Genomic DNA, 22,506 nt, shown 5'->3' on the forward strand with positions numbered 1-22,506 from the left:
TTGTATAATTACAATGCAGCTTCCAGGAGAATCATAATGGTGCCAGGTGACAGAATCTCTCTAGTACATAGAATATTAACTTCACCTGATCTTATGATTACATTGTCTTTTAAAGAAGACATTGTCAGGGGAGGGCCACATGAGCATTACTCACACTGATATCAATAACAGATGAGGTGAAAATAACTAGACCAGCACTACAAACCATCCTATTTTTGTCACTAAAACTCAGCTATTAAAAGCCAAAGGCAGTGCTGGCATCTCCCTCCTGGTCTGAATCTTACCAAGCAAAAATTTGAGAATTAAATTAAAAGTCTAAGGTGCCCTTCTTGAACACATTCTTGATTTTCTGTGAGATCTAGAAAGGATTTTGAGTGGAATCCATTATTTAGCAAGGATAATTTAGAAGCAGTGAAGGTGGAAGCAAAAGAGTGAACAGCAGAACAAAATCCTGCAAAACTGTAATTTATAAACCAAATCAAGCAACCAACAAAACAAACACCCCTTACATACAAAAATCAGTACTAACTGTTCCTTTGTGATGTTCCTAAATTTTTATTTTAGCTAAATGTCAGTCTCTGCCAAACAAGCAGCAATGATGTTAAAACCACCAAGTTCTCCTGCAATTACCTCTGACACTTTATTAGAAGTGTCCCAGAAACAACACCTGAGCAATTTATCCTCCTCAGAGCAATCTCATATTTGTGCCACAGAGAATGGAGGGAAGGAGAAAATCCCACTCCAACCTAGACATAGACACCAGGCACGTTCCTACAGACCATGGCATGCTGCCTAAAGGTTTCCAAGGCTTCATTTGATCACAGGAGGCTCCTCTGTTCTCCTAGAGACAATTTTCCCAGAGCAGAGCAGAGACAATCAGTCTGGTGCAAACACGTGTTCTCTGTTAGTGAGGTGACACTCTGAACCATGCAGTGAAAAATGCACCATCCTTCCCAAAGCAGGTGTTCTGCTGCAGCTGGAATTCCCACTGCACTGCCCAATGAACTTCTGGAAAAATGAAAATAGTGCAGGGAGATAATGGAATCCAGGTCATTGCAACACAACAGTAAGGGATGAAAGACTGATTTTGGTCATTTTTTTAAAGAGATGCTCCAGATCACTAAAATGTTTTTGTTTTCCCAGGTCTTGAAGGGTGTTAAGGGAATACTTTGAAGATGAAATTGAGCAAAAAGGCAGAATCCAAGAGCCAAAACTTGACAGGACTTGGCCACAGAAGCTAGAGGATAATCTTCCCTTCAGCATATTTAATGTGAAAGTAACATCCTCAAGATCACCTCTTCCCTTCTCCCAGGCCTCTGTGGGCTCGTAACATTTTTTGATATGGATTTACTCTCTCTCAGAGCATAAATATATATAGATGGAATAGTATAAATATCCCATCTTTTGGGATATTTAGCATAGTGCCAAATAATCTTCCTTCCCTCCAGCATCTGCACTACAGTGCAGCATTTCCTACAGATTTGTATTTCTCCTATTTCAAGCTGTAAGGCTGGAGAAAAGTCGCCTCCTTAACCCAGAGACTTCAGCTGGGTTGAATGCAGAAATCAGACAGGTAAAGTGCGCAGTAAAACCATTTAATCTCTGTGTTAAAATTTTCTGAAGCTCAGAGTAACTACAAGGAACAACTACAAGCTCATTAGATGATATGAAAAAGAGGTGGCAATAACATTTGGATAATAGTGGAAGAGGGTAAGTTTCATGCTTCATAGAAAAAAACCCCATGGTTTATATGCTTTATCCTCATGTTTTGCCAAGCTGAATAAGGCTGATACTTTTTCTTCATACCTCATCGCAGGCTAAATGAAGCTGACCACAACTTATGTATTTATTTCTTTAAGTTGCTCTTTGTTCCTGCATTTGTACTTCCCTACACGTCACTGCAAAGGTGCACACAACAGTCTGTGGTTCCAAAGGGGTTTGGGTGTCACAGCACACCCTCAGAGGTAGCCCCATTTGGAGAAACAGTTTGCAGGGGCTTTTAGTCCCCATTTTCAGTATCTTCCAAATGATCATAGAATCACAGAGTGTTTGAGGTTGGAAGGGACCTTTAAGGATCATCTCATTCCAACTGCCTGCCATGGGCAGGGACACCATCCACGAGACCAGGCTGCTCAGAACTTCATCAGCCTTGGACACTTTCAGGGATGGGGCAGCCATGGCTCCTGAGGAAAACCTGTTCCACTACCCTCACTGATTTTTTTTTCCTATTATCTAACCTAAGCCCATTCTTTTTCAGCTTGCAGCCATTCCCCTGTGTCCTATCACCACATGCTCTAGTAAAAAACTCTTTCCATCTTTCTTGTAGGCTCCCTTCAGGTGCTGGAAAGCTGCACTTTAGGTCACCCCAAAGCCTTCTCTTTTCCTGAGTGAACAACCCTTCTGATCAACACTTGGTGTCCCTCCTCTGGACTCGCTCCATGTCCCTCCTGTGCTGAGACCCCAGAGCTGGATGCAGCACTGCAAGTTGGGTCTCCCCTGAGCAGAGCAGAGGGGTAGAATCCCCTCCCTCCATTAATTAACAGGAAACAACTCTGTGCTGCCTTTTATCCTCATTAATCCAACTTTGATCCTAAAATTGTGACTGTAAGTGCTATAACTCTACTCTGCAGCAAGAGACTTTGCTACAGCCCTGCTGAGTGCTGTTCCCGAGTGCTTCAGCACTTATGCTCCCAATGAACACTCCTAAGTGAGTGCCTAATGGGATAAATACAGCTCAGAAATGCATTTGCACATGAAGGGTCAAGGTTACAAACAAAGGACTGGACTGACAATCAACTCCAGTAACACCTTGGTTATCAGCATAACACAGAGCCAAGACAGAAATGTGCACACAAGCTCTTGGAAAGCCTTTTCTTACCACCTTCCTACTCCTGAAGATTTCAAAGAGCTTCCTGGGAGGTGTTAAGTTACTTTTATGATAATACAATCTGCTAGGCAAACAGCACAGGCTAGCTAAACTGTGTAGTGTGCATACTTAGCTCTTTGTCTTTCATGAAGCAATAATTCTAAAAGCAAAATATCTTCTTCACACAAGAAGATACAACATACAAACAAATCAGCAACTTCCATTTTTACCAAACTGGGGAAAAAACCCAAACTAAAAGAAACAAAAAAAAAAATCCCCAAACTACTTATTTTAGATAAAAATTGTGTGTGCCCTAGCAAAGTTCACAACCAGTATGGACTGGTCATACCCTGCAAGAACCAGTTCCATTTCAGACACACATACACCCAGATATCTGCCCATTTACCTAGCAGAATTCACAATTTAGTCTTCATTTATTTGGTTTTTTTTTAAAAAAAAAGCCTTCAGTTGCACTCTGAACAATAGCTGTCTTTGATATTTAGCTTTCCATTTCTGATGGTTGCTTTTTTCTCCATTTCCAGTACTAGAATAGAATCACAATAGAGTCTCATTTTAAATATCAATTTTAGCAATTCAAATGAAAACACTAAAAACTTGCACTGGCACAGTATTGTTTCAGAGGAATTTTGGACTCTATTCACCGAAAAGTAATCAGACAGCATTTTACCAAGCAGATGATTTGTTTTCAAAGGTAAATAAAGGTGAATCTGTGCTTATATGGGATTAGAAGGGATATTTTCACTTGTTGCCTACATAGAGAGTCCTGTTCCCCTTGCTGACAGAGCAGTATTATTGCAGGGCTCTGAAATGTGCAAGAGTTTCAAAGGGAGCAGGTTAAAGGACAGATTTGCTGAAACCATTCAGGCCAAAATAAGTATTTATCCCTAAGTTCAATCACATGTTGCCTGACAAGTCAAAAGTACAGCTCCTTCTAGAGACACATGCATGTTCACATCAGCACTAAGTCATATTAAAAAATTATCCTTAACCTTACAATAAGGGGACAGAAAAATGCTGCTGTGTTGTGAAAATCACAGGGTGTGAGGAAATGGATTATTTGATAAAGAAAAGAGCTTCTTGCAGCCTGGATAGATCCTGATTTCCAGTTGCTTTCCAGCTCTACACCAGCATAGCCCTCTTGGCTTCTTGATGTTATTTCCAATTCATGGCAACAAAAACAAATAATAGCACACAATGAAAAATAGCTACAACCACTGTAAAATGGGAGCAAGTTTCTGTATCAGGATGACAGTGCTCCAGAATATCCAATTCAAGGCAAGTTCATGGCTTCCCTCAATTTTCTGTAAACATATTCTAAAGAAGTTATGTACTGGCAGCAAAAAGAAAACTGTCTGGAAATTTGCATTTAATGGCTTAATGCTATGATCATCACCATCATTCATTTTTTGATTTTTTTTTGCCACTTGGTAAGGAATAAAAGACAAATTGCATTTCTTCACACTGAAAGAGGAGGCACAATACATGATATAAAATTCTGTAAACACTGAAAGAGCATGATGCTGCAATTTGCTGGTGCTACTAAAGAGCTTAGGGCTCACTTTCCTTCCAAAAACACATAAGAAAAAATATACTGCAGTTCTGTAACTTTGATATGCTGGCAAAAGGGACCAGATCAATAAATAAGCTATATAACTCCAGTTAGAAATACTACCTAGGTATTAACACAGTCTTTCATTTAACATTCAGCTCAAGACTATTTCCTCCTCCAAGATTTCTTTTAATTATATTCCTGTGCATTTTATTACAAGTTATCAAGCACTAATTTCCCACGTTTGTTTCTCCCAGATAACTGCAGGCACCAATAGTGTGGTGTCCTGTGGTTTCCTTCATCCCCCAGATTTTTCTCCTTTGTTACTTTAAGCGAGAAAAGCAAGGCATAAAAACAAATCAAAACCACAATAAACATAATAATAGCCATATTTTCCACTTCCATGTAATAGGTACATTTTCCACTACTTTTATAGAGCATGTACTAACACATTATATAAAGCCATAACACAAAAAATTGACCTAAAATCTTGGCAAAGGAATGTGGGGAACGGGTGTCATTTCCAACTAACAACAAAACCATGAAAGATTCAGCCTCTCTTTTGGTATATTTTATTACAAAGACAGATTGGCTTACTGTAGTAAATGTATGTAGGATCTGTTGTGAAAATAGTTGTGGTGCTGCTATTAATGAAAGGTGTACCAGGGATGGCTGGGTGAATATCACGAGCTACATCCATGGTTTTTACCTCGCTCAAAGGAACTGTGCTGGGTTTTGTGCTGAATTATTAAGAACAGTGACCATCTGCATCCACAGATGTGCAGAACAGATTGTACTTCAGTTTTGAGAAGGAATTCATGGTTCTGTACTCCAAATTTCTTGCCTACCTTTTAAAAGGAAACAAGTCTGAAGAAGTAGACCCTGATTTTGTGGCACAATTCTGCTCTCCCACCTACCTTCCATGTTTTGGCCATTACTGCTACTATACTTTTGTTGGTTTGATCCCTTTTTCCAGCATCTTGTCCTGTGTTTGCTTTTCCTTGAAGTTCAGAACTATTTCTTCCCACAGCAGGGACTGTAAAATTTAGAAAATAGATTTTCTTTTTCCTAAAATATTCATATTGATATTTGTCCCTCATGACTGTCAGCTTCACTGGCTGTTTACCAGGATGTGGCTAATCCTAATAAAATAGACTGAGCTTAGTAAAGCTAAGGGAACGGCTGACCTGTTCCTGAGGGGCTATAGAGAAGGCCAAAAGCACTTTTTCCATGAAATAACTGAATGCAGATTTTGAAGCTGGCCAGAATTTATCTGCACTGCTTTTGCTTGGGGACCTGAGGATCTGGAGAGAGGGCTGGGCAAGGGGTGATTGAGATCCAACCAAATCTACCAGCAACAAGAAGCCTTTGATCTGCTACTTCTACATAACTTCTAATTCCTCTTGTGCACAAACCACCTGTCCAGCTTCCCATTCTCATGTACTGTATTTAAATTTATGTTTTATTCTTTATAGCTTCATGTGTGTCAGCACATATATAAACAAAATATACCTAACAGTCAAAAAAAATTTTTTTTTTCATTCTAGCACCAAACCACATTTTCAAATACTGGAAATGAGTATGGTGATTTTCTGGACTGTAACTCAGTGTCCCAGAACACACTTATTAACAGTTAAAGGAGAACACTTAAATCTGGCTAACAACACTTCAGCAAATCAGCACTTAAGAGAAGCACATATGGTTCTGCCTTCTGCCTGGCTCCACGCTGCCAACAGGAAGAGCAGGAACTTAATTTAATCTTGGCACTTAATAGGAATCTATTTTTTTCTTATTAGCAGAACTTTGTTGCTTCACATCTCTGGCCCAAGATGGACAAACTTTGACTAGAGTGACTAAGCTCCCAACACAAATAGGAAGCTCTGTTAAAAGCAATGGCAAATGTCCATGCATGCCATGGAGGTCAGGGCATCCTGCAGTGGTTAATCTTTGAGCTGTTCCATCCATTTGCTTAAAAAAAAAAAAAAAAAAAAAAAAAAAAAAAAAAAAAAAAAAAAAGGAAGGGGAAAAAAAAAAAGAAGTGAGTAGAGGCTTTTACTTTGCAATGAAGAATCTTTCAATTAATGCATTTCAGGATCAGAAGCAGTGTTGAGCTTCAAACTGATTTTCCCTGTCTCTCCCAGTAAGGATACACTAATCCATGGGAAGCAGTCTAACACCCAGTGGAATTCAAGCCCTTGGAACACAAGTCCTCTGAAGAATGACTGAGGGAGCTGGGGGTGTTCAGCCTGGAGAGAAGGAGACTCAGGGGTGCCCTCATCACTCTCTGCAGCTCCCTGAAAGGTGGCTGTGCTCAGCTGGGGTCGGTCTCTTTCTCCAGGCAGCACTGACAGAATGAGAGGTCACAGCTTAAGCTGCACCAAGGGAAATATAGGTGGGATATTAGGAAAAAGTTTTTTAAAAAGAAAGAGCGATAAAGTTCTGGAATGATCTGCCCAGGGAGGTGGTGGAGTCACCATCCCTGGGTGTGTTTAAGAAAAGCCTGGATGTGGCACTGGGTGCCAGGGTTTAGTTGAGGTGTTAGGGCTGGTTTGGACTTGATGATCTTGAAGTATTCTTCCATCTAGTCATTCTGTGAATTCCAGAGACAGAAGCTCTGTTTGCATGGGAAGAGGCAATGTGAATCTGGGAGAGCAGCATGCTTTCCTCGTGGACCACAGTCCATCTCCTACTAGATGGAGTTGCACTGACTTATCAGTATTACTTTCCTGTACAATAATATCATATGCAAGGAATTTTTAATGTAACCTAGACTACTTGCCCCAGATTAGCAGAAGTGGGGGGGGGGGGGGGGGAAGCACACTTCTAAAAATGCTTTACATTCAGCAATCAGAGCAGCAAAGCTGATCCTGCAACTAACCCCCTTCCTTAGCCCAAAAGCCCTTCCAAATCCCATCAATTCCAGAAAAAAAAACAGGTCAGCACTATTATGACCTTCTAGCCCTTAGACTTTTCTATGCCAAAGCAAGGCACATTAACAGTATGAAGGTGCTAGTAGGGGGAGATTTTTTCTAAGAATTGCAAAGAATCGTAAAACTCAGGAAGTCTTTGAGTAAAAAAACCAGTTGAATGACAACCTGCAACAGTTTCACAATCCAATATTACTCTCTAGGGAAGATTATCATAAGTGAACTTTCTGTACAAGCATTTATTAGAACTGAAATCCATGTGACTGGAGTATATAAAAGGTTTTATGTGGAACTGACAATATATTAAGATTTTCAGGTTTATATCCATCTTTCTCTAAGTTTCCAGAAGAACAGACTTACTTTTGCAAGTTAGCAGTTGATAGTTGAAATTGTAAAGAAAGGAAATGCTGTACAGAGACATATTAATATTTTTATTTAAATTAGCTCACAGGTAAATATCCTCCTTTATCTCCCTTCTTTTAAATAATCAACTTTAAATATTTATGATCCACCAAAGGATTTAGGAAACTGAGCTAAACCTTCTAAATGTCTTTATAATGCCATTTGATTTGTCAGAAATTTTAAAATAACATGCAGAAAATGAAGGAATTTCCATTCACACTGGATCAGTGCCTTAGGGCTCCAAGATCTTTAATACTGTGGCTGAGTTTGCAGCTTTGGAGCTGACATATGGGAGTTCAAACTTTGAGAGGATGCAGGCAAATGTATTGGCTATCACTTAAGTTCTAATAAGCTCTGTTCCCTAAAGACTTCATACACTGCTCAGAGGAAAAAAAATTATTTAATATAGAAAGATAGGCTACAGCAAAATAATTTTTCTCTGTAACCTGACTCAGACGTGACTTCTTTAGCATATTGTGTGAGTCACATTTTGAATGTGTGGTCCCAGCTCTAATTAACACCCGTGACAATTACTGATTTTAATCTTGCTGTACTATTTTAGCTCAAGCCCAGACTGCTTAAGAGATTTTTTCTTCCTCTTTTGTTTCCCAAATTAATTAATAGTTGCTGTTGTCTTGCCAATGGACCACATTTTCCTTTGCTGCTGTTTCACCATCCACACACAGAGCTTGGAATCCCAGTGAGTTTGGTCGTGCTGACACTTCACACTGGTCCTGAATGAAACTACACATTTTAACAATTTATATTTATTTAAATTAATCCCCTGTATGGAGCTACTAGGGTATTGCTGTGGGAAAAGGCTCCAAGGCATGGACATGGTTTCCAGGCACTGGGCAAAGATCTGATTGTTCCTTGCCCTGTGGACACCATCACACTTTTCCCCATGTACTTTAGTTGTTTCTTTAGACAACAAAGTAGAGCTTTCCTGGATCCTCATTCCATTTCTTCTCTTAGGTATTCCCCACGACTCACCTGAACTGCACTGAACAAGCACCACAGGTCTGTGTGCAACCTCTTGACAGGCTAAGAAATTTCAATGTAAAGTCTCTCATTCAAACACTCTTCCATTAAACCTTTGTCCATGGGGAGGGCAAGAGCCAAGGAACAGGGAGACCAATGATAGGGATCAGACATAAAGATAGCCCTAGAAAGGGAATGGAGTTTGTCCTGACTTCCAGAGCTAGACCCTACAGTAAAAACGAGTATCTGTCTTTTAAAAAAATAGAATAAAAGCAAGAGAGAGCGAGAATACAAGTCCGTCAAGACAAAAAGTCAGTGTTACTACACCTCACTTAACTGCTTACTTCTGAAGAGTTCAGACAGGAAGATGTGATATGAAAATAATCATAAGAGTATGAAAATATTTTCAAGTTAATAGAATTCCAAATTTCATCATTAAAACATAGACAAGTAGTTTCTGCACAGTGGCTCCTCTTATGAGCCAGCCAAATTTCTCAGGCCTCAGCCATATTATTCAAATGCCAGTGTGATGCTCTCAAGAAAATTCACTGAGGACAAGATAAAGAGATGATCACCAAGTATTTGGGTCATTTAATCTTTCCTTACACTGCACACCATCAGTGCCAGTGCAGTCTGCAGAGCCTCTTTGCAAAGCTGTGCTGAGACTTACTACAGGTATTAAGGTTACAGGAGTGGACTTGAGACCCCATCATCTTCTGTTCTTTCATACTCCGGGAAAATGAAGACACCAAAGTTGCCTCATAAATATTACATGAGCCTCAAATGAAACCCAAGAGCTGCTGAGAGTCAAGCCTTACCTTCTTGATGGCTAAGTTAGAAATCTCTCCTGCCTGTTATGAGGAATACTTTTGTGCAATGGCTTGGCCACAGAAGCCCCACTGCCTCTGAGGGAAGCTGGGACTCTCAACTTCCCCTTTTCTCCTGCCTCTCTTGCTTGTCCCTTTTCCCTCCACTACAAAGACTGACTTGCTGCCCTGGAAAGCTTTTTGAAGTTAAGATCTTAATACAATTTCTTCCTTTGTTTGATACAGAAATCTCTGATCTCCCTCTCTTCAGGATTCTCTTCCCCAGTCACGTACCCCTTGGAGCTGTGAGAAGATAGCTCTGAGCATTTCAACAAATACTTGTTGCAAAAAATCTGGAATTAGGAGTTTAGGCTCTCCTCTTCACCTCCCCCCTACACTATTTCCTCTAATGTAAATACAGCCTTAAGTATCTAGAGCTAATTTAGAGCAAGAAAAGAATACAGGTCATCTCAGATAAAGCACTTTTAAAGTCTTTTAAGATTGCTATGATCCACTCATCATAAGAAAGGTATTCATTGTAAGTATCTTGCCAAATTACGTCTGGTTTGGTTTTTTTAATATTATCTGAGGCAAAAAAAATCAGAATTCTTCTTTCTGTCCCTTTTTCACTGCCTTGAGCTCATGAAGACTGAAAGGAGCAGAGGCATAAACGTGAGAAATACACTTTATATTATATTAGAAGACAGAAGCAAAGATCTAGATGCTGTCAGAGAAGAACATTTAAAACAGCAATGTATGAAACAGGATTACGTCTCTAGGGCAAAATCAGATTGCTCCTTTCCAAGCACTTCAATAGTACATACAAATAGAGTGATTGCGTCTAATAAAGGAAAGAAAGAGGAAAATAACCACAGACAAACACAGATGGATATGTGGGTTTCCTACATATATGGTTAAGAGAAGTGTATCTGTATCAATATCTATACATATCAAAATTGGAGGTACAGCTGAATGTAACCAGCCCTAAGATGAGCTAATAAAAACAGCTCATTATTTCTATGTTCCCACACGGCCCTTAAAAATTTTCTTTGCTAGCAAAAAGAATTGTATTTGCTCTAATTACCAGTTATGGTACACAGGCAAAATATTGTCCTCATTTCTTTCATTTTAATGTTTTTCTATTAGTTCATTTTGTTATAATTTAAAATACATCTATAATAATCTTATTCTTGTTTTGCTTAACAGTCTAAAAAGTTATTATATATTAGCTAATTGAAAGTTACTTCCAGTTTAGTTCCCCGCCCCCAAAGGTGAATGAGATAATGTACCAGCTGAAAAATAATCTTTAACAAATATTAAATTATTAACATGTTAATAATAAAAAAAATGAAACTGAGAAGGAAAACTATAATTTTGCATTCCTAGTTTTATTATGATCATGTTTTTAGTCACAGAGAAGAAAATATTTTACTACTTTTATTATGGTTTACCTTTTTACTGCTCATCTCCTTCATGAACCTTAGCTTGGACAAAATGCTTGAAGACAGAGCATGCACAGCACTTTTGTAATTATCATCCCTTCTATAATTAGATAAGTCTTTTACTTTTCCAGTAGCTATCAAACAATGAATTCTGTTATTTATTAATTTGAGCTAAATCCCCTTAACTCAAAAAGGGAAAACTTTGGTCCAAATTTTCTGCCTCCATTCATGTAGGCAGAAGTGTACATACAGCTACAGCATCAATTCCTGCTTGGGCTTGCTTTTTCTGTTGTTTTTAAAAATACCTTCCCAAAGCATTGCTGATTTCTAGGAAATCTTCTGTGGAGCACACTATGGTGCTAAGAACCCAACAGAGTCCTGAAGTGAGTTTTTCTGAGACAAGCAGACAATGTCATCTCACTAATTAGAAAAGGTTGTACCACTTAAGACCTTGGAACTATTTTCAGGCTGTTTAGGAGTTATGGAAAAACTACTGAACACTACTGAAAAAGTTATAAATAGACTGCTTGCCTGCATTAAATTATTAAATAATCCATCTATTTCACAGCAGCTGCACAGTTCCACTAACCCACCTTCCTTGGTTTCACAGTAGGCGAACTCACAGAGTTCACTCATTTTGTGGTCTCACAGGTAAAAGGTTTTATAAATTCAGAGTAGGAAAACTTTTGGAGTAGAACTAAGAGCAGAGGAAGGCACAGTTAGCAAAAAACCCCTCACATCAGCACACTGATGTGGGAATGCTCCAGGCAAAGCCTCCAGAACCAGTGCTGGAAGAAAGCAAACCTGAGAGCACCCCAGCCACTCAGCTTTTAGGGAGTGTCTCCTGGAGCAACACATCCTCTGCACTGCAATCTTTGTTCCATCATGGACCTGAGGGAATGATTCAAAACAAAGCCAAAAGCTTCATCTTACAGTTAAGCAATGCAGGTGATCAGGGTACTGTCCACATGCTCACTGACCTTGCTCACACACTGCAGACACAGCTCAAATCTGTAACAGAAGAAAAACCAGATAGAATTCCAGGCCATCTTCTGTATTAAGCCTTTTTCTACAGACACAGCACTAAAGCAGTAGTTCCCTGTGATGCAATTTATAGTAGTGCCACTACACAGTGCTATACTAATTTGTGAGTGTACATGATAATTTTTTTTAGAGGCTTATTCTGCTTTGGTGCAGATATGACACACTGCCCAGCTCTGGTCTGCACAGGTCTGGGAATATAAACTAGGTCTTCTTTGATTTTAGTAATGCCAAGAAATTCTTGGATTTTACACTGGCAATCTCCCAAGGAGAGGAAGTCAGTGATTTATAGGAAAAGACAGCTATAAAAAGCTCTTGCTTTCCTCAGTTTTAATCGACTACAGCATCATTGGCCTTTAAGATTTACTTCCCCTCTAGATATCTTTTTAAGATACAACACACATTTTGCAGAGTGCAGATTAGACTGTGTCTGTTTGTTTCCTCACTTAGAGGAAACCTCAAGAACACAGATAATGAGAGTGTGGAACCCACAGCCATGTCTGTCCCAGCCAGACTCCAATCTGCCTGGATGGCATTTCTCTGATATTAACATTTCCTACCAAAAACATGCATCAGCACAGTGTGGATGCTGTGGTGCCCCAACACTGAGTATTTCCATTGCATATATTTATATACATACATATGCAAGGCACAAGGCCAAAACTGCAAATCCCTCTTACCAAGCACACTGTTTAATACTGACATTAACACCAGGGAAGCATCCTCTCAAACAGTATAGGATACTTTCATCTGGAATAAAAAAATTACACACCACTCTGGCTTGCTGGGACGTGGGAAGTTCAGCTCCTCATTGAAAGCCCCACTCCGAAAGAGGAGCAGAGCCATAAAATCCAGATGTACACCTTAACTAGACCCATTCTCAATAATGCTGTACCCTACAAACCCAACAAATGCCCCTTTCACCAATCTATGCTTCTCCACAAAGAAATTTGAAGATGGTAAAAACAACAGCTGCCCAGGAGGGACCAGAGGTTGGCCCTTCAAAGCCACCCTGGTTATGTCCTTCTCTGTGCCACTACTCTGGGCACAGATGTTTTCTGCATAACTATTTCTGCTGCTGAAATCAGCAGCCTCTGCCTTCGGCCCTGAGAAGCAGAGGTTTTGGTGTGATATTAAGCAAATGATCACACTACAGAGAAATGCCTGTGTACAGCATGTGAGTGATCACAGAGCCATCCAGTGGACCAGCAGGAAAAGGAAGGCAGGAAAAGTCATCTAAAAAAAGGGAGATAAAGTTGTATGTAGGGAATCAAATACTATTCCAGCCTGCTGAATGTTTTCCTATGTTAATCATGGGCATAACGACTTTTTAATGTCATTATTTAGAAAATGCAAATATGCACAGACTCTGCATGGATGTTAAAGGGCAAATTTTCCTGACCTGTATCTTCTGCTCTACTTTCTCCTTACACAATAAAGATTGTGGAATAAAGGGGCTTTTTTTCCCCCTTTCATAATGCCCCAATGATATTTTCATCCATTTCTGCCTCTGTCATCTTATTTTTCACTGAAAACTCCTTCATGGATGAAATATTCATAACCAATTATTCTTGATCAGTCTTCACCTACTTCTACACTCAGTATCAGAGACAAAACAAGTTTTCTTTAAATAGCTTTTCCCAGTGCAGAGCCTACATTTAGTTTTAATCTGAAACAGAACACATTTTAACTAGCAGGGCATGAGAAGCCCCATACACTGCACAAATGCTTAGTTCCTAAATTCCTCCCTCCTGACTTGTTCTCAGTCTTCAGCAAAACAGCACTTATTGTTACAAATCACACAAGAAAAAAGGTTTCCTGTAACAGAAACAGCATTCAGTTAATGGAGAAACAAAATAATTTCAGCAGGGGAAACAAAATAATTCCACTAGAATTATAGAAACATTCTAGAATTTAATTTTCCTGCCACATATTTTATCATTTTTATTTCAGTTTAAGCAACGAGGTATTAATTTTTTGCCTTGTCATACAGAGCATTGAGATTGAAAACAAGATTCCTTTTACTCAAAAAGGTTTGAGATTTTGATTGTAACTGCTTGAAATTTTTAAGTAATCACTCAATACTTAGTCAGGTTTACAAAAGAGAACCCAGAAGGGAGATGTAATTGATTAGACATCCTGATGGGAAAAAACTGCATGGAGTCCCTGGATGGGACACACTGGCTAGAAGTAACTCTCCTTGGTGGTCCCAGATTATGAGAGAGACATGATTTAATTTGCTACAGTAAGCAAACATTTTTCTAGACACTGTGGGCAAGAAACAAGAATACAACTCATCATTCTGCTAGAAGTGACAGTTCCACCAGTGTTCCTGAAATGATACTGAAACAAGCTGCAGTTATAAATAGATCTCCTCTCCAGGTTCCCCTGCCTTTCCAGAGCATCACATTGGCTCACCTTTGACAAAACAAATGGCAATGTCTCCACTTGAACTTGCAAATTGTTCAAGCAGCACAATTGTTAACACAAAATGAGCATTTTGGAGGCGTGATTGAAGTGTTTTGACCTTGATAGGCTCCTCCATATGGAGCTGTGCTTGCAGGTCTATTGCTCTATGCTTGGTTGAGGAGGAGAGGAGAAAAGAATGGAAGTAACAACAGAAAGAAATTGATAAAAGATGTCTCCATACCCCCTCCATGCTCCACACCACATCACACGTGCTCCTCAGTGTGTACATGCACAAGAAACAATCTGACAAAAAGTTACAGTATGGGAAGGGAAGCTGGCTTTATTCCTTCATTCCTTAATTAAACAGAATCCTGCTCTACTTCAGCAGAATTCCTAGGGTTTAAATGCTTTCAAAGGGGGAATTTCACAGTTTGCAACAAAGAGACACAGAGTTCTAGAAATAAAACTGGAATAGGCAGAATGGGACCATTCATGGTCGGGCTGTACCCCTGTTCCATGCGTATGGAATGAAATTTCCCTGATGGGTGCACACCACAGAAAAATAACTCATTTGCATTAAGGGATATGCCAGGTGACTGAATAGAATTGATGCCACATTCTTACAGGACAAACCAGGGTGATATTTACATTGTATTTCTACACATTTCATGGCTAAATTCTAATTGTGTTTTGCCTTTTTAAGATCAAATTTGGGCCTTTGCTCTATGGCTAGTCTATCTCACTCACAAGTCCTCAGAGAAGCACTACATTTCCCTCTCATACATGACATAAGATAATACTATTTTAAATGCTGGTTGAAAAGTATATTACCATTTTTGATTAACACAGACATATTTGCATGCATATTTGCATCACTGAAAATAGATGTATTAAATCAATGGATTAAAGCATGGGTGGTACTAAGTGAATTGACTATTTATTCAGGTAACACTATTACATTAACAAGCAGATATATACTGTGCTTTTGATACAATTATTTCAACACCATCAGATACTTGTCACCTATTTCTCTTGTGATTAGAGTATACCCACAGGAATCTCATGCTACTACATGACAGAATCAGTGATAATTAATCAATATTTCCATGGATATCTGTGATAGTTCTAGAGCAACTCAGAAAAAGCTGAAAGATGCTGAAAGGACTTGTGAACTTGATGAAAATACTCAGCAGCGTGTCCTGATCCTGCATCTCTATGCCTAAAATATGGGTGCCATTCTTTCTTCTTTAAGATCTCTCAATGTGAGAAATACTATGGTATGCTGGAATGAGTGGGATTCCTGAATTTTAAAATATGGAACAAAAATTCATGTGACAGTGCCACTTCAGACATCCTTTGAGTACATACTTATATGTGAATATAGTGGCAATAATTCTTTATCTTAGTTTAAACAGAATCAGAGTCAAAATGTCGAGAAGAGGCCAAGAAGTCACCCATTCCATTTGGGTTCTCAAGGCAGACACAAAACCTGTTGAACCTGTTCCTGTAACATATTATTCTAACCTTTAAGCCCCTCCAGAAACTCCTAATATTTCAGTTCAGTGACTAATTGTATTTTCTATCACTAAATTCCACAATACAAAGCCTAAACTCTGTGACTAATTTAAAAATACAGAAAAAAAGAAAAATATTCCAAAACCAGAATTTCCCCTTACTGAAGAAAAAACAAACTTGGGAAGATAAAAATAGGACAAAGAACATCCTACAAAAATACAATCAAAATATAAAGAAAGGATGATAAACACAACTCCTTTGTGGAAAATTGGGAACAACATCACAATCCATTATACATGCTGGGTTTTGGGGGTTTTTTTTCTATAAAGAGAAAACACCCATTTTGTGTCATGAGACCACAGGTATTTAGACTGTTATTGAGCAAGATCCACCTTTCCATAGGAGTAACGATAAATCAAATAAATACAAAATGTATCCTGGTTTTTCTGCATTTAGCAGTGGTTAATATGCAAAAAAAAGACCCCAAAAAACTCCACAGGTTTGTTAAAGATGAAGATTCACACATCCTAGAAAGATACAAAAGTGTATATCTCAAAATATCTTCCCACACCTCACCAGCTTTCCATTTAAGTGGCATTTGTTTTCTTGCTATTCACGAAATTATCTTATTATTCCAGCTCAATAGTATAAGAAAAATATAGAATACAGAAAAGGAAATAATCAGTCACATGATAACAACACTTATTCATGTTCAAGTACAGTAAGAGGGCATCAGGTAACTGGTATTTACAAGCCTCTGCAGGGAAACATGGAGGCAACTGCTATTCTTGCCTCCCAAAATAAAATTATTCCAAAAGAACAATTGCAGAATCAACTACCTAAAAAACCACAAAGGAACCCCTTTTTTCCTCACTATGTGTTACAATACAGACAAAAGAACGGTACAAAGCATCTAAAAACATAACAGAGGATCTGCAGAGAGAAAATAATTGATGAATCTTGGATACCCTCAACCTCTGCACACAAACTCCTGCAAACAGAGCCTTTCACTAGGATCAGAAACTGAGGAACCACCAAATTCCTCCCACTGTGCAATACTGAGGTTTCTGCTACAAACAACTTTACAGTTGGAGGTGAATTACAAGAAACATCATCACAAACAAGATACAACCTGTCCACAGAGAAAATTTGCTTTCAGTCCTAAGTATTTAGTGATTGGTTTGTGACATTTGCTATTTGATTTTCCTTATGAAAATTACATCCCAATGTAACTGCAAAATGATTGAACTGCATCCAGAAATATATGCTTTCTTTTTTACCCATTTATTGTGCTTCAGTACAGAAATTTGTGGTATTAAGTCCTCTGCTTAGACAATAAAATTGTCCTTCTTGCTCCCTGGGACAAAAGGAAACTGGAACTGGCTAGCATCTTTAAACCCAAGTCCATCCTGCTGCCCTGGCAAGCACCACAACTCAAAAAGATTTTATGGCACTTTTCCGTCCCTACTTTTGAAAAGCAATTTATTTATTCCCTTCCACCATTCCCACAGCTTTGATAGTCAAACTGAATTCAAATGTTGCTCGTGGTATTCGAAACTAATCCTTTGAAAGGTATTATCTTTTCAACCAGATATGAACACAGGGTTCCTTCAACAGGCACCTGGGTGTGTACAAAGTGCACTCTATGCAGGAAAAGACAAAACACCAAAGTGCAAAATACCTTCATCTCTGAAAACAGCATTTCCTACAAGGTCTTAGACCCTAGAGAACAGCAAGTGAAATAGTAAGGATAAGGGTGAAACAAAGAGATCTGAGAAATCACGTGTATTTAATCTTCAAAGCACCATAAAACCAAAGTGAAACATCTTTCTATTTATATCAAAGCTGACTTTTAAAATCAGTGTTCTGCCCATTAACAAGGATAAAGCTGAGAAAACTTTCTTGTTGCCAAACCCAGATGGCTATTCCAGAGACCAGGGGCTGGAATTGATGGAGACTTGCTTTCTTCAGCAGCCACACCATTTCCAAGTGTCTTTTTGTTTGCCACAGAAGAATAGGCAGAAAGCCAAGTTTACATACCCCACTTTCCCCATGCACATCTCACTTGCCATTTACTTCATATCCAAAAGAGCTCCCTTACAAGAGTCTGCCTAAATCTCAGTGAGCAGCGAGTTTAAGCATCATGTTTTCCTTTAAGACTATACAGCACAACTGACATGTAAAGTAAAACATTTCATTTTGGTCAGACTTCCTCCATCTCACCTCCCAAGTGAGACCCCCAAATAGCAAAGTGATTTCCAAATTTTCAGCACAGTGTGTGTCAAATCTTACAAAACACTGAGACATGAGACAGCAGCACTGGCACAGCACCAACTCTTTGACAAAAATGAGTAGTTTAGTGTTGTTTTCTGATTTGTGAAAGTAGATTGCAGCGCCAGCTGTTGTGAAAACTGAATCACATTTTCCACAGAGGGAAGGGAAAATGATCTCCTTTCAGAAGTTTTTCCAGAAGCATCACCTCTGTAGTGGTTTTGGTTTGGTTTCCCAGCCAACACGCCAATTAAAGGTAGTGGGTTTGTGCTGGCCAAATGCCAGTGCACCCACTAGAATTATTTACTCATTTTCTGCTGTGAGATACAGATTAGGAGGAGACCAAAGCAGGCTCAGAAATTTAAAGAGTATAAAGAAAACTTTTTTAACAGAATTAAAAGAAAAATAATAACATATCAGAATAAACCTTCATAACAATTCTCCTCCCCAAAACGTTTCTTTCTTTTTTCCCACTCAACCACGTAAAGAGACAAATTCAGTATTTTCAGCCAGTTTACCACTTTTAAAATAATCTTTCTTCTGTCCACTTCAGGAGAGGAGTATCTCCTGCCATGCCATGGAGACTTTTTCCACAAGAAACAGTTCTCTCATGGTTTTAATTTTTACAAATAGCAGCCGCCTGGAAATCTGCAATCATGAAGTCCCTCCTATGTTTTGGTAGTTTTTCCCATAACTACTACCATGGGTCATTTCAGCTTCTTGGGATGCAATTTTAAGGATGAGCTGTTCTAGCGCAGAGACAAAAGTTGTGTTCATCCATGTCTGGGGAAAAAAGGTCTTCTTCAATCCCTGGGGCAAGGTTTCTCCTCTGTTTCTCTCTGTTCAAGCTTCTCATTAGATCACAGCTCCTTCGATATTTGCTTGCTTCAGCACTGGAGGCTCTGTTCACAGCTGTGGTTAGAACACTGCATTCCCCCAATGCATTCCATGAGTTACAGGGAAAAAAAGTCTGGTGTATCAATTATATCTTCACCATAGCCTTACAAGACAATTTCAGCCCAAGACTAAGGCATCTCCTCATTCTCCTCCCATCTATGATTTGACTCCTCCTTTTCTGACCTTGTCTCCATGTTGTTTTCTCTATGTGTCTTCACCCTTTGCTTTTTTCTCACTTGAGAGAGGATTGATGTCTGCAGAGAAAGGGCTAACATCTCTCCTGGGCCTGTGGATGGTTACGTGATCTCTGCTGGGCGGCTGCTCTGGCTGCACGGCTGTTTTCCAGCCCCTGCTGCGGGGTGACAGGGCCTCCTCCATTCCTAGCTGTGTGACTTTCCGCAGTGCCAGCAGGTTGGTGTGGGGACTCCCAGCCGGAACGGGGCCCAGCTCAGCTCTGCCTGGAGCAGTGAGGAGCCAGCCTGGCCTGCCAGCCATGGCTGGAACTCAGCAGCAGCAGGATCCGAGCCGAGCTGAGCCAGCCGGGCCATGTGGTAGAGTGGGGCCTGGCCCGGCCAGCGCCCCGTCACCCCGTCAGAGGCCAGGAGCAAGAGTGATTTCCCCAGCGTTTGTTCATTTTCAAATGTGATTCCACAGACATGTGTGGTTTAACACAGTGTTAAAATTCAAAACTAGCCAGCTAGTTTTGAGTATTGACACCGGATCGGTGTCCACCAGGCCAGAAGGAAGCTGCCAAGGACCCCCCAGGGAACCACTTCCACAACTCTTGGACTCCCTCCCCAACTAAAAACCAAACCTGTGTTAAACCATGACCACCATATACAGGGCGCATCTCCTCTCCTGTGAAGCCAAGGTAGGCAGATGCACAGGAATTACAAAAAAAACTTCAGGCACAGAGAAGCCCTTACAAATTCTGCTGGTGTATCATTCTAGGTGTTTTGACTAATTTTCCATGAATTTTCTATAAATGAATAGGTGTGGGAAAAATTGTCATGAAGATTTACCTGGTTTTTCTGGGGGAAGCAGAAGGCAATACATCACATCCATATGATCCAGTGACAAGTGAGGTACAGAGGTTGCACAACAAATGATTTTTTCAAGAACAAATCATCCTGGCGTGTAGAGTCATACTTGTCTCTGGCTTGTTTTTATCCTGTGTGGGTTAGTGGGTTTTTGTTTGTGAAGTTGTTATTGCTTTTCAGGTGTTTGTTTTTTTTTTTTTTTCCTAGAAATACTTGGCAGCAAGAAACAACTTGAACAGAATAATACATGTCAAATCCAGCACAACCACATCAGGCTGAGGAGGTCTCCTAGATAAAAACAAGGCTGGAAGAATGAGAGGAGCAGGAATACCATATAAGTTTGTCACAATATTTCTTTTCCCTCTGAATCCATTTATGGCAATTTGTAGATAAAATTCACAGAAGGGAAGGGAAGCAAAAAATACAATGGATTAACAAAAACCGCCCAGAAAGAATGTGTAACAGATTTTCTTTGCCTTTTTGCTGTAGCAATATATACCTGATTCTCACCCAACTATATCATTGTAAGACTTCCAAAGTCACTATTTGATATTTTTCCATGAATTGTCAATGATGTGGATGCAAACAACAAATTCCTTGTTTACCTTACCTCTTCTTTTATCAGAGAAGTATAATGAAAAACTCCAAAATGTAAATTTGCAGAGGCACCCAAAGGTAGAATCTATACTTTCTTATTCCAGACAGGTATAACTGTATCTCAAGAGAAAAGTCCAAAACTGCAAAAAGTATTTTTTTCAAGGCCAAAAAGATCAAGCTGAAAAATACCACAAAAGGGAAACACCTACCTAAGAACACTTACTCAAAGTGACATGTTCATTATTAAACCAGCAGTTTATCCCTAGTGATTAAAAATGCTGAACTTCCTAATGGAGTCCAAATTCATCATTATGCTTTGTAAGGATGAAAATATGTATTTCTGCATTGGATAATCAACTATTGTTCAATAATGTCTCCATGCTGAAGTAAAAGTAATCCCAAGAATTTGAAACCATGGCTTTGGAGGTTCTCCCTTGTTAGAACAGCAGCTCACACTGGGGCAATTAAATTGCAAGAAATATGCTGGAGATTTATCAGAACAGAAAACAATTTCTTGGTAAACTGTTTAAAGAAAAACAAATATATAAAATGCACATATTTTATTCCCTTATTAATTTTTAAAATTGTTTCTCTGGCCTGCTTGCTTTACAATAATGTTTCACCTGATTGCTTATGTCAGATAAATTACTGACATGTTACAAACCATACTGCACTCCAAAGCAGATTAATGATGAATATTTGGTTAGAGATGAGAAAACAACAGGGCACTGATTTTTGGAGAGCGAGGTCTGAGCAGAATTAATAAGGCAATCTGCACAGGGCAGAGATCTGCTTTGCACAGATTCTGTGGCTTGGCCCGCCAGAAATGAAGGATGAGACTGTACATAAGTGTTTTCAGATGATGAAACTTTAGCAATTATTTTCTAATGCCAATAGGAATTTTTGTTTGGAGATCAAAGTTTCACTGAAGCCAACATGACATTCAGCTTAATAAAAGACACTCTGCATTCATTGAAACAAATGCACTTGCTGGATGCAAGCAGCTGGCAGAGGGCAAAACATGGAAAACCTTACCTAGTGTTCTGTCATTCCATATGATCATGAACAGTGCCCCACTGAAATTAGTGAGAATGTTTTCCAAATTGTTACTCTGCCACTCCCCCTTTAAGGTACTTATTCTATTTTTTTTTTCCCTGTTGAGCTAAACAAATTTAAACCACTATATTAAATTTATTGCTGCTTCTAAAGATAGACATGGAAGGAACTATCACTATTTTAAAGCAGCTCTTCTCTAAAATATCCACTCATTTGGGGAACAAAAGCTTACTAAAAATCACAATTCATGATGTGCATATATTTTGCAAAAGTTGCCATGCAAGTATGTTTTCCTTATAATCACCACCAACCTATAAAAATACAGGTGCCCCAAACATCTTTACCTTCCTTATTCTTACACAAGAAGACAGACAAATTATTCTGATGAACTCACACCAAGGATAAATGGAATTCTCTCTTAACATTTATAAATTCAAGACTTGACACGCTCCAACACTCCGCTTTTCCCTCTCTACTTTGCAGCATCCCTGTTTGAAATCTGCTGCTCCAGAGACTCTCAAACTGTTTCTCAAACCTGTCTCTTAATGTCAGTTCAGCATTTAATGGTCAGGCTACAATGTGCTTATCTGAATTTGACATTATGAAATGGAAGTGCTTGGCAGGAAGGAGAGGAAAAACCCTCTCCCAGATTCTACACTTTGGGCCCTTTTCTAGGTAAGCTGCAT

This window comes from Pyrgilauda ruficollis, unplaced genomic scaffold (genome assembly GCF_017590135.1).
Source record: "Pyrgilauda ruficollis isolate IOZ18807 unplaced genomic scaffold, ASM1759013v1 scaffold83, whole genome shotgun sequence".
NCBI lineage: Eukaryota > Metazoa > Chordata > Aves > Passeriformes > Passeridae > Pyrgilauda > Pyrgilauda ruficollis.